Genomic DNA, 14,621 nt, shown 5'->3' on the forward strand with positions numbered 1-14,621 from the left:
TTACTAGTGGTACTACTACTGTATTTATTACGGTTATCATTACCTATTACTACTGCTATTATTACATCACTATCATTATTGCTAATTAACATTGATACTATTCCTACTATTACTTCTACTTCTATTACCGCTGCTGCTGCTATTACTATTATTACTACTACTAATTCTACTATTATCACTAATACTATTGTTACTACTACTACTATCGCTATTGTTACTATACTACTAATGCTATTATTACTACTATTATTATTACCACTAATATAAATAGTCCTACGATACTTACTATCACTATTAATACCAAAATCTACTACTACTACTACTACTACTACTACTGCTATTGTTATTACTATTATTATAATTAATTTAACGCCACCATTAAACTTTATCACTATTACCGCTATTAGTGCTACTGTTACAACTATAACTACCGTTATTACTATCATCACTATCACCACCACTAAAACTACTATTACTATTATTATTGATACTATTACACTATTATAATTAATACCACTATTCTAACTGGTAGCGTTATTATTACTACAACTAGTATTACTACTATAGGCATAATTATTATTAATTTTATTGTACAAATCATCACTATTACCACTGTCTCTAATACTGTCGCTATTATTAACATTACGTTACTGTTATACAATCGACATTAATTGTATATATTTTTCTTTATCTACTGCTGTTAATTTTCCTCGCATTTTATTAAAATTGCATTACCAGTATTAATGCATAATATAAAAGTACTATATATTTATTAAGATATTTTAAAACACATTAATTGTGAAAAGAATAGATATTGAAAGTATATTTGCACAAACCACTAAAGAAGATGACAAATGTGCTCGTGACGATTCGAAATTAGCATGTATACGCAAATATGTGAAAATAATACTAGTATCGCTACATTTTTTTAGAATTATAATGCTTCAAAATTATTAACGAACCATAAATTATAAAACTTGAACATGTCATATATACTTTTGAATATTGTGCACTATTTTAGAAAGACAAGGTGGTTCGGGATATATGTATACATTGCGAAAGTTTTATGCTTTTTCTGAAATATGTCACAAAAGAAAAGAAGGGAAAGGGCGCACAATTTATATAATGTTTTTTATATCGCGCGCAAATAATTAATGACTTTATTAAAAATTGGAAACTGTGTGGATATAATTTGTATATTATTAATTATTATTTATAAGCGGAGAGAGAGATACAAGATGCTTTATGGTCGATTTATGATGATAAAACAATTTGCAATGACTCGACACTCGATCTATCAAGACTGAATGAAATTTAAATCTAATACATCAACTATATTCTCTTTCTTCTTCTCATTTTTTCGCAATAATTAGTTTGTGTCACGTTACAAATTTTATAAGCCATTGCAGTATTTTGAGATAATTTTTACACGTGGTTTATAACGAAGTTTTAACCTCATTATTTTAATTTTAATATAAATTGCTAAAAATCATTGTGATACATATAATACAAATATCACAATAGTATGCTGCTTTTAAAGCGTGAATGATAGGATAGTGTGCCAATTGATAGTAATGTAAGTTTAGATTTTAGGTATTCACACCAAGGATAATGGCGCAAGAATACATGGAAATAAATACGTGAAATTTCAATTACGATAAGTAAAAAAATAAATCTAATGTGATACAACAGTTGTATGGATAGTTAAGTAAGCGTTAATTAATGGCACAATTGATATGATACGATTAACTTGAAAGACATTACATCTTGAAAGTATTTAAGAATATATCTCCAGCACATAATTTAAATTATATATTATAATCTTATAATATCATTGGTCTTTATATATTTATTCAGCATTTTTTCAAAAGACAAAATATTTACTTATTATTAATTCACATTTAACGAAAGCAATGTTTAGTGGTTCATAATAATCAAATTACTTGGAAACATTTTCTATAATCAAAAGTTGCCTTGAACCAAAAGTGCATTAAAACAGTCTTTGCGTTTCAGCCGTTGTGAGGGATATAGAAGCAGAGTTACAAAATAGAAATTGTAAGACAAAGATTGATACATAATTTTATTTAGAACAAAAAATGCTAATATTGCTGCGATGTCACTAGTAAACCGTATATTTATAATAATAGATAAACGGCAGCTAAAAAAATATTACCTAAATAAACATTTAACGAATGTGCATTATAATTTTCATATTTATATACGTATATATACATAGAGCATCAAATGTGACTACAATAACGATTTGTAATATTTTATGTTTCATCACATTCATATAGTATATTGTCTCATATATCCGTGAGCAATATTTGTCGCTCCAATTCTCTCAACGTGCCTGTGACGACTCTGCTTCTGTAAGATAAATCTCACGGCAAAATTCTAAGTTTGTCAAGTCAAGGTATATGCCCGAAAGCAAAGTAGAAATTATTCATGATGATGTCAAAGACAAGTCGAACAAACGTTAAAATTCCGATATTGGGCGCAAATGTCATTATCCCGAACCACTTACGTTTTACAGAAAAGAATGCGATTTAAGATCTAGCTTAAGATTTAACGAACCGTTCACACATACACATATACACACATATACAGAATGAATTTTGAGATATATTTAAAGAAAACATAATTAGAAAGCAGGAGAGACAATAGAAGCAGATAGAAATCAAATCTAAAGATTTGAATATTTTCAATGGCGATCGTTTTTTAAATATAAATACTAGAAAAGCCGTAAAAAAATCGAAATATCTGTTTATTATCATATTTGAAGAAATTAAAAAATAGAGTTGATTAGATACCATTGCTCATATGCATGCACACATGTATTTACGCACATCATATAGATAAAAAAATATTATATATAAATCAGAATTTTTAAGATACATATTTATTTAGAGCTAATACCAAATTTGAAATACAAAGAAGCAGAGCACGTTCACACAGATCGATTGATGTTAAAATAAAATTTTTTTTATACTGTACTTTCTTCGTCATCGTTTGTTTATATGTTTGTTATACATTTTTATTTAAAAAAAAAACTTTTATTAACAAAGCGCGAAATATACAATAAAAATGATCTATTGCAACGAGAGATCTGAAACCTAAGACAAAAATGAACATCAATAATGGATTATATTAAAGACTGAGAGTAGCATTAAAGATATTGCGTATGTATGTGTGTGTGTGTGCACATGTATGCAAACAGATTACTAAAGATAACAATTTTTTTTCTATCTCGGGGTTTATCTTGTTGATAATATTCCCTAGAATTCTGTTTTATCTATAATACGCTATGCGATATTTATGATATAATACGTGACTTCAAGTAAAAATATACAGATCTTCTGATGTGTTTGAAAAAATTTTGGAAAATATATATAGATTGATTTAAAGATAAATTTATGCGACTTGAAATACATAAATATCTCTTCGCGGTCGTGCCTAAAGAATTACACGAACATCAACGATTAGGTTTCTACGTTATTTGAGAATGTGATTATGGAACGGAAAAAATAATAAAGACATTAACGAGTAAATGGAAAGCATCATAGAGACATATTATCTTATTTGTTATAGCTTATAAAATGATAATGTCATTACAACAACAACAAAGTTTTAAACTAACAATATCATAAGTAATTTACTTTTAACAAATAACACTTTTTTAATTCTCATATATATAGATATTGAAGTAAAAATTTATAATTAAACAATACGCTGGAACATTTTTGTAGAGATCGAATGTGATATGATTTACAATGTAATAATTGAGATGAATGATATATCATATCGCCTAAATTTACTTTTTTTATGCAAACGTAGTAAATATCAAAATCCTTCAATCATTAAAACAATTGTATTTGCTAATGAAAACTTTGACATTACACATGACATTATCATCTTTATTAATGAAAAAATAAGAAAAGTATTTAATATACAACAGCGACAAAATGACTTTTTAATAGGAAAACATTGTACGAGAGCTATAAGAAAGGGGGAACAGTGAGGAAAAGCTTGCACCTCGTTAATTAAATTCATTGCAATATTCTTTCAGAGAAAGAGAGAGAGAGAGAGAGAGAGAGAGAGAGAGAGAGAGGTAGAAAGAAAATTATAACTTATAATAATAGAAAAAGCTGCGCGTGTACAAGTTTAGAGTCACGAGAACTAATGAAAATATATACTATGAGAATATAACACATCGTGTAATATATTAGTAATAACAATAATATATGTAGCAAACAATAAGTAATTATATAACGACACCAATAATATTAGTACTATACTAATAATATAATAATAATAATAATAATACTCTAATCATAATAAATTAATAATGATAATAATAATAATAACTACAACAAAGATGACAATAACAAAGATAATCATTCTTGTTGTTGTTATTATTATATATGATTATATATTTATCGAATATATTTATTCAGTAAATAGACTGTACGCGCTGTGTAGTATCGTTATAAGACATATTTACAAAACGATAAGTAGAGAAACAAAACAATTGTGAAGAAAATCACAAGTAGGAGCGTCCAAAAGCTATACTAGGATAGAATTATTTTGCAATACAAAATGTCTCTCGATAATACGATTGCTTCACCTTTTCGGGATATTTCTTCGATCGAATAAAAAGTTTTATATACAAAATAGCACAAAAAAGCGAGACGTTATTCTAAAATGCTAAAAATAATCTAAGAACGTAAAAAATACAAGATTTATATTTAATTTTTGCAAATATCTATAATTTCTTTACTTAATAAAGATGAAAAATGATTATTTAAACATCATCCGATATATAAAAAGTTTTCACTTGATATTGATTTCTACTATATTTTGTAAGTATTTTTATATTTAATTTACGTTCTAAAATTACAAAGTTAACAATTGTTTTTCTCGAGAACACAATAAAATGTTTAACGATAACGGCAGTCTCTAACTGGTGCTAAATCTGTGTTAATGTGCGTAATGCATCGAATAATGAATAATAAAGTGTGTAATAAAATTTAAAATTTGGAATATTTGTCAGAGTTTGAACAAACTTTAAGAATTAATAAGAATTGTATTTACTTGAGATTTTTAATTTTTAAAGTTGTAAGTAAATTAAATATTTTATTTTAATACATTTTTTATTACTATTTTTATATTTTTGTTCTATTACACTGTGCATTAACTTCTTTTTTTCAATTTATTTATTTATTTTAATTTTATCAATGTTTCGAAATCGGTAGATTTTATGAGACATTAAATATGTGAAAATAGATTCAAAAATATTTCGTTTTTTAATAAGAATACATTATCTCGCACAATATTCTCGTTATACATATATGTAGTTTAATTTTGTTTAGTGACGACATAATAGTCGCTATCTCTTAACGACTGATGACGCATATTTTGCCCAGCGATGCTTTTTTTACGAATACTACGAACGATGTTCATGTTATATATCAGGGACTAGAATAATTTTAGTGTAATACGTCGTTAGAGAAACAAGTGATAAGTACGACATTGTAGTAAGAGAAAAAAAGGCATAAAAAAAACATACGTACGTGTACGAGAGACGCATGTGGAGAGTGAGATTGAAAGACATAGAAAACGCGCTCACGGTGGTAATAGTGATGTAAATTATTGTTAAAAACAAAACAGAGACTATTTGCGATACATGAAAATTGTCTCAGAAATCCCTCTGGGATAACTAAATTATTCTCTGCGAAGAAGAAAGAGAGAGGGAGAAAACACTGAAGAATAAAAGTTCTAACGTTAATAGCTAATAATAGCTGTAATAGTAAAAGCCGGTGACTCTTTCGGCGACTTAAAATTAAGAAAGGAGAGGTTTCTTGGAAACCTCGCTGCGCCAATTATGCGTTGTGTCCATACTGTCTCAATTAATAATATATATATATATATTATATATATATATATTATGTATATTATATATCTGACAATATTAATTATACATATTAAAATTCTTGATACTACATATAAAAGCTATACCGCTCTTTAATTTCCCAAAAGTTGACGTATCATTTTCTATCTATCTTTATTTTAAAAACCGCATATATAATCTTTACATCGATTTAATGCAAACATACGTGCGAAAGGATTCCCCAGAGTTTTTATATTTTACTATATATAAACAGATATTCTTTCTATCACGGTAACTAAAGATTTATCCTCTGCATTTTTTACAGATATACATATATCTTGTTGCAATTACATCTTCCCTCCTTGTCAATTCAAAATCTAAATATGTATATGTGCTTTTTTTTATCTTAAGCCCAGAAATTATTGACAGATGCAATGAGAATAATCACAGATTTACAGAATAAATCACACATGACATTCTGAAACCCCGAGAGTGGCCGATTTCGTGGATGCACGTGTGCCGAGGGCGTCGACCTTACACGAGCTATGTAACAAGGAACGGATAGATGATAAATCCTCGGACAGTTTCTGGGTCATCGCCGGGAGAAAATCGTCACGTCGTGAATGCCTCGTGAAGCATATCAACGTTGAGCAACCGCACTCGATGGCGGCTTCAAAGTTCGAGCCACCTCGTACTTGTCAGATATTGCATCACTCGGATGCGTTCGAGTCTCTCGGCCCTTTTGCCGGTTCCACTCACTCAAAGTATTATCTTTAGAAAACTGCTCTAAATGGGACACGATATATATATTATGCACACGCGGATTACCTCATGCGTCGATCACTACAATAATGTGAATAATCTAATAATTTATTCCGGTTTTTTTCAGGTGCTCCAAATTCCGAATATATATCCTTTTCGCATAAAAACACATGCGATTGAGTGAGTAAATCTCAAGGTAAATCTATTTACTAATTCATATAGAGTAAAGTGTTAAGTAGTGCCATATAGATGCAATTTTATATAGTATATATATATAATTCATATATGTGTATGTATATATTTTATATTATTTATATCATTTAAATATTATTTATATATAAAGTTGAATTACCATATTTACAAAAATTAATTTAATACTAATTTTTGTTTTTAATTTTAATAATACTAATTTTTGTACACAAATTGGATATTTTTATTGTACCTACCATTAGCTTAATTAATATTAGTGCGTCTTAAAATTGCTTTCCCAGAACTCTTCAAAAGATTTATTGTTGAAATTTTAATTTACGCAATTAAAAATGTTTCGCTGAAGTACATCAAATAGATATTGATTCCTAAGACGCGTTTCTTAATTGTTTATCTAAATTATTTAAAAAATGCTCATCCGATCGTTTCAAAATAATTACGTGCGATGTGCAGAATTAAAAAAAAAAATCAACGGAAATGCGCGAGTAATCTGTCATGTAGAAGAATTTATCGCTTCCGGAAAGCGAGAAATGCAAACGCAAGTCGAAATAATCGTCCCACTTCTTTCCTACATTTTTTCCCGATACGTTGGCACCACGTGGTTACCACGTGTTATGCAATCTCTGAAGAGAAATCGGATATAAAATGGAGAAAGCTACTTCTAAGTTCTCTGCTTGGTGCCACGACCTTGAAGGGTAATGCAGCGGATGGCACACATTGTTTGTGTGCTGGGTCGACGACCCTTTCTCTCTTTACCTTGTCGAACCTTTCTTTCTACTGTAATATCTTTCGCGGCTTCCTTCGAATTCATCCGCGCATTAATCTTATCCGGATCTAATTTATACTCAAATGTGTGTGTGTGTGTGTGTCTTGAACTCACAAAGCTGTTTAACGATATGATACAAGAGTTATAATACGACTCATATACAAGATGTATAGGAAGCATAGAGACTGCTACCCTATGAGATCTCCACCGGAAAATATCTGCTTGAGTGAAAAAGATGGGGCTATTTCACTATCTCTTTCTAATGGACGTAGATTTGGCCCCTCTATTTCTGACGAAAAAGAAAAAGAAGATAAATATGGTACGTTAAATATCGTTATCTCCCTTTTCTTTCTATGTCTGATTACGAGCAATCTATTCTTCTTTTTAGGTTCACGTACGAGATACTTTATTACATTCGACTAGAAAGTAAACTATATCAGATCAAGAAATATAATATGTATATTTATATATAAGCAAAAAATTCCTCGATTCAATTAAACAAATATTAACTTTTCATCGAATCATCACATGACATAATTAGGTATAAATTTTCAAGAGTTTTATACATAGATATAAAACTATGAATCTTTCTCTGCCCCCACAGGCATTCTGTAAGAAAATTACACAAGAGATTCTATGAATAAAATAATATTGAAATTAATAAATTTGGATTTTTCTCTTTTTCAAATTATTCTAGTCTTGAATTAAAGACATAAAAATATTTTGTTCTTATTTGTAATATAAAAATAGATATAGTATCTAGCGCGTACAATATATATTTGTGAAATAATACAGTTTGGCTTTTTATTATCTTTAAATGATTCTGCAGTTATCTTATAATGATTCTGCAGTTATTTCTGAACAAAAATAATATCGATTAGAGAAAGGGAGAGAAAGAGATTAGTCTGGCCTTTCTTTTTCGATTACCGGACAATCGCTATAGATATTACTACTTTCGGAGCAAGTCTCTCGTGACGTTCTTTGAAAATACATAAATCGCCTCATTTCTAATCGAGCCACAAACTCGTTGGCCGTTCGAAAGCAACGATACGAGACATTTCTTCCGAGGATTCTGCTCGCGGGAATGCGGGGCCCCGGATAAAAGAAGCGCACGCGTGCTCTTGCCATTTCGGTTTCAGCACAATCGCTCAACTCGTTTCTAAGGTCATCGTTTCTCGCGCGCTCGCTCTGGCATAGCTTAAAACAAGTCGCATTGAGATTGGTCAAGGTACGACATCGCTTTAGACCCGCTCCTTTCGCTCGCTCCCTTCTCTGCACCCCTCTCCCTCGCTTCACCTTCTCGTTTTCCCCGCTCTCAAAGCCGCCGACTGCCTTCGCGTTACCGGTTTCTAGCTGGTCCATCTCCCTCTCTATCCTTTTGCCGTAGAACGGGGTTCCCCCCATAGCTACTCTGCCCCACCCCCTAATACGAACGCGCAGCTTCCCTGCTGAAAACGATGTACCCCCGTTTGCACGCTTTCGGAGGAATCGCACCAACGAAACGACTCACGTGTTCTTCAGGAGCGGCGTCGAACATACCGGGTGCCCCTCAGAAACCAGATCTAAGATATTGCATTTTTTTCAGGATTTTTTAATATTCTCACATCAAAAGGCGTGAAAACTGTATAAACTAGATGGACATTGTATGAAAGATTGGCTCGAGAGTTCAGTTTCTTTTCAAATAAATATTTCGATGATAATTGTGCTTTCAATTTGCGAGCGAGTCTTTTTTTTTTTTAAGGAAGAAATATTAGTTTCGATTTTGAGAAATAATAAAATTAATAAATTGTAGTTTTTTTTTTTTCGTTCTCTTACGTTCTCTCGACAGGCTATATTTATAAATCGATAATACTAAAAGGATGCTGTGTAAAAGCTTGAAAATGTTGCTGATATAAAAAGATTCGTTAATTATTTTGTATAATGTATATCTCTTTACTCTTAAAAAAAAATTAAATTAATATTATCAAAATATCGGATCAAATATCAATAATAATATCTCTCATGTAAAAGATTAAGAATTTCCTGTAATAACACCCGATAATATAGCTATTTATAAAAATTTATATATAAAGCATTATGCTACTTTCTTAAATAAAAATCAAAAAAACAATGTTTAGTGCTGAATATAACTGTAACGAAAGTATCTCGAGTCTCTTGTGTCGAAGGCATGTAACATGTGTATCGTAATCCAATTTGCTACTTCTGATGCTGGGGCCCAACCATTTTCTCTTTCTCTCTCTCTCCTCTCTCCTCTCTCTTTCTGTGTAGGTATTGATCGCCAAATTTTCGTCATATCTTCCCCGCTTAGTGTCGCAAAGTCAAGGTCTACGATACATAGGCAGAGATCCTGTAATCTATGTATACACGCAATGTTTACATCTATATAAATTTTGTTTATAGCACGTCTAAAACATTGGACTTTGAAATGTGTGTATAAAAAAGTACAGCATATTCATATTCAAAATATGTTGTGTCTAAAAAGCTAAAGACAAAATTGATGCACTGATAGCTAAACTATTATCATTAGCAACAATGTTAAAAAAATTAAAATTTCCGGTTACAATTGCCGAACAATATTATTATTCGAGTTTCTTGATCTTAATTCAAAAAACTTAGTTTTATCGCTGTGCATTAATGAGAATGTATTTAATACATATACGTATTTAATAGGGAATACAAAAATTAATAGAGAATATTGAAAATCGTTCGCAATTAAAATTTGAATAAACATTTTTATTCATCGCCTTCGATATCATAATATCGATAAGCAGCTAATCAAAGAAGAAAAGTCAAAATTTCCCAAGAATACACTCACGATATCGAAACGAAACCTTATCGACGCATTGCCATCGTAGAATCATAAGCATATTTCTTATTGACGATTACGGTACCCCGAATTTTAGCCGAGAATCTTTCGGAACCGATTTCCGATCTCGTTCCTGGAACAATGCGTGTAACTTTGGCTCGCATGCGCCGAATTGGGAATTTTACCGGGCCAACTCTCCATTATCCGAATCAACGAGGGCGTATCGACGAGGGACTCCTATCAGGCCGGGCGTTTCGCCATTTGTGTGCGTGTAGTATATGTGAACGAGCGAGCCGCTGTGTAGCGGCTCCCTTCCCCCCCTCCCTCGCTGCCACCCTCGCCGATAGGCTGCTTTCCCCCTCCCCTCCATGCCGCGTTCGCCCTTCCCCTACCACCGTGGACCGCACGTGGCGTCCAATGCCCCGCCGTGAGGCAGTCGTCGTGGTTTCTACCGCGCACACGTGCGTCGCGCGCACTAGGTCATTGCTCTCCTCCGTCTCCCGACGAGCTCTCTCGCAAGCAATATCGTTGCGAGCGAGCTGGCGAACCCGACCCTTCTTTACAGCCAGCACTTGCCGCACACTGTGCGGCATGACCACGACACGCCAAATCGCGCCGAGCCGCAAACCATCCCGCTCTCGGTGCGTTGTCCTGCGTAACCGTGAAATGCTTGCGAAGTCGACGCTCGCGGAAACTCGTCGGCGAGTCTTTGGTTTCGCGGACAAACTTTCGGAGAGATTGCAATATATAGTATATATTGTCCTAGAATATATATGTATATACAATTATACATATAATATACATCTATATCTCGCTTGAAAATTGAAATGGACGCGCGAATAGAACAGCGCGATAAGAAAGATGTCATTAACAAATCTATTATCGGTACATTACGTGTAATAAGATGACGATTAAGAAAAGAATGTTACCATTATCAGAGAAGTTGATCTGATTGAAAGATAAAAGCAGAACGATAAATTGCTCTATATGATATACTATTATTTATAAATCAATTGTATATTATTTCATTATTATATTACTTTTTCGAGATTATTATTTTATCGAGATTTTATTTTCATGATTACGTGGACTGTTATTATATGTATACTATATTATATTAGCAAGTAAATATTAATAATTTAAATAAAATGTATTATTTATCTCTCTATAAAGATGATAACTTCCTCGATTTGATTACTTGGCACTCATTCTCAATTGACTCTCAAGTATTTGCTGTACTGATATAAGATTTGTGTTAAAAAAAAAAGAAAAACTAGATCTATCTCATGATTCTAATTAACGAACGGAAACAAATTAGCTCTGTAGTTGCATCGACGCTGTTCGTTACGACATCGCGGTGTTCATAACGTAAAAAAAAAAAAAAAAACGCGATGATGTATGTATGTGTGTATCGTTTCGCAATAAAGACCGGTGTCACGGTAGATCTTTTTGTGCAATCGTCGTATTACGAGCCATTACTATCTCGCATTCTTACAAATATACGACGATTGTCGCGCGCAATTATAATATTATTATAATATATATAATATGAATGATTAACATATGTCTATCGCATTGACATGACTTTTTTTACGCATCAACTGCTGCGCACTTTTGCCTCGTGCCTCGCTGCGCCCGTTCAAGGTCGGCCAGCCTGGTTAAAACACAGAACGATTCGTTATCTAATATTGATACGTGCCATGCGCGCCTTTGAACAATCATCGCAACGACTCTTGCTTGAGGTCTCTTTCTCGATTCATCGTATCGAAGTATTACATCGGTCTCCCATCCCCCTACGTGTTTGTTACCCGCAACTCTCAAAGATCTGTATTGTGTCATAAAAAACTTGCGCAATTACTTCAACTCGTTTCTTACCACTCGTTCATACACGTTGTTATTTCACACGACACTCTTATCTCTCATAAAATATGCCTGACGACAATATTTTATATATATTACTATTAAAAATATATATGTATTATACAGAATCAAGCTATACATATATAACATTGCTTAGAGCAGCTAGATCTATATGATGGATAATTTTTATAAAATGCACCAAAGTAAATGTGTCAACTCTGACGAAGATAATAGTTATTAATCAACAAGTTTCGTTTAATTAATAATCAATAAATAATTGTTTTTGCGTACATGATAGATGCAATTAGATGATTGACAATTAGAAAAAAGTATGAAAATGTTTTAGAGTTAAAAAAGGTTGCACTCGAAAAAGACGATGTTAGTAGATGCTTACGAATAAAGATGTATATCTCTGAGACGCTCAGCGTTCTTAAACTTTCTACGTCCGCTCGTTTAGGCGGTGAAAGCGAAAAAGAAAAAAAAGAAATCACCAGACAAAAATCCGGGACATCACATTGTGCTAAATATAATCCATCCAATACCTCTGGCTTCCGTATTGTTTTAAGAATTTTAAAAAATTCTTAAAAATGCTCCGGTTGTCAAGACATTTAAATTATGGCTAATGCTCGAATTTAAATCTTGTTAGAATAGAAATCATGAACTTGATAAACAGTAATGTTACGTTATGTTATGTTCATCTATACCTGCTTCTTGTCTCTTTTACTTTTATCTATTTAAAATTTTTTTCTTACATTTTTTATACAAGAACTCTTAATTCAAAATTTATCTTACTGCTTTGATTCTTTTATTAAAAAAGAAAGGAATTTTAAATATCTCTTTAGATTAGTGATGCTTGAGACATATTTTCATATATCGAAAAACATAAAGACTCACGAAATTTTTCAACAAAGACAAAGAACAAAGGGAGTTTAATTTAGACAGACTGAATTTTTTTGTCCACTTCTTTGATATAATGTGGGTGTAGTCCTTTCTCCGATCTTTGTCTTTCGCTCGGCTCGCCATCCTGGTTGCTCCGAATTGTACAGCATCGACCACGTGGATCATGCGCCGATCTGACACGACCTCACGAAGGAGAAGCAAGGCACAGAGCGCGGTGAAAGCGAAAGACGCGGCCCTATCAATCGTTATGCATATACGTACGCACGCACGCACGCACGTACGCGCACACACGCGCGCGCAGCCGTCAATGACGAGCGGGACGCGTACTGTGTGTGCAGTGACGTATCAAGTTCCCATGGGGATAATTCTAATTTTACGAATATATTTTCGAAATTCGTTAGTTGATCATTCTTTATCTTTCGCGAGAGAGTCGCTATTCTCTCAAAAATATTTTTTTCCTTTAATAAAAGATTCTCTAGCCTTAAATCGATTGTTCGATACATCTTTCTTTATTGAATCTACGGATGACACGCTTTATTAATGAATTGCGTTAAGGGGAGAGCAAGTAATAAAATAAAATAGTTGATTCATGCATATTAAACGTACCATGGAAAAAGAATGAATTCAATTAAATTTAACTTTAATCTTTAATTAACGAGACGACTTATTAATATATTTAATATATTTATTCCATAAAATATAACGTTTTGCAGATTACCGCCTGAATAATATCCTAAATCCTCATTTTAGGAGCTGAATAGACGGGATGCTGATAAAGGGAAAAGTTGATTTTGGGCGAATGATGGCTCGCGAAAGATTGAGTTTTAGGGAAGAAGCCGACGTTATATAGGAGAGAGTCCCTCGTGTTTATGGGCTTCGGTTGAAGTATATAGGGCCGTGGGAGCGCTTAACGCGATACGCAGGAGTTAGATTCGCGCTCGCGAACGCGACGCACGTGTAGAGGTGAATCCATGATTCGCACGCGTCCGCAGGTCACCGCGTCCTTTACACCCTCCCCTTCTCGCTTCCTCTTCCCACCACCTTTTATCCCTTTTGTCGTCTTCGTTTCTTCAATCTCACGCACTCTCTCTCTCTCTCCCTCTCTCTCCTTTCTATCTTTCTCCCCTTTCTCTCGCCCTTTCTCCCTTCACAATGGCGTATCACGCGACTATTTCCAGAGATATAATATCGTACTTTTATAAGAATTTTAATCTAACAAATTTAAATGTTGTACGTGTAATTTATGTATAAGGTCAATAAATATATAAATAAAATATATAATTAAATATATATATATAATAAATATATAATTAAATCCTAAATATATATATTAAATACATTTTCGCGAATAGCCAGTTGTTACGCGACATCGAAATTGTTTCGCATACTACGATTTTATTTAATTTCCGGTCTTTCGTTTAATTTACATT

The sequence above is a fragment of the Prenolepis imparis genome, unplaced genomic scaffold (genome assembly GCF_030444845.1).
Source record: "Prenolepis imparis isolate NDT839.2.m4 unplaced genomic scaffold, iyPreImpa1.0 SCAF_11, whole genome shotgun sequence".
In the NCBI taxonomy this organism is placed as follows: Eukaryota; Metazoa; Arthropoda; class Insecta; order Hymenoptera; family Formicidae; genus Prenolepis; species Prenolepis imparis.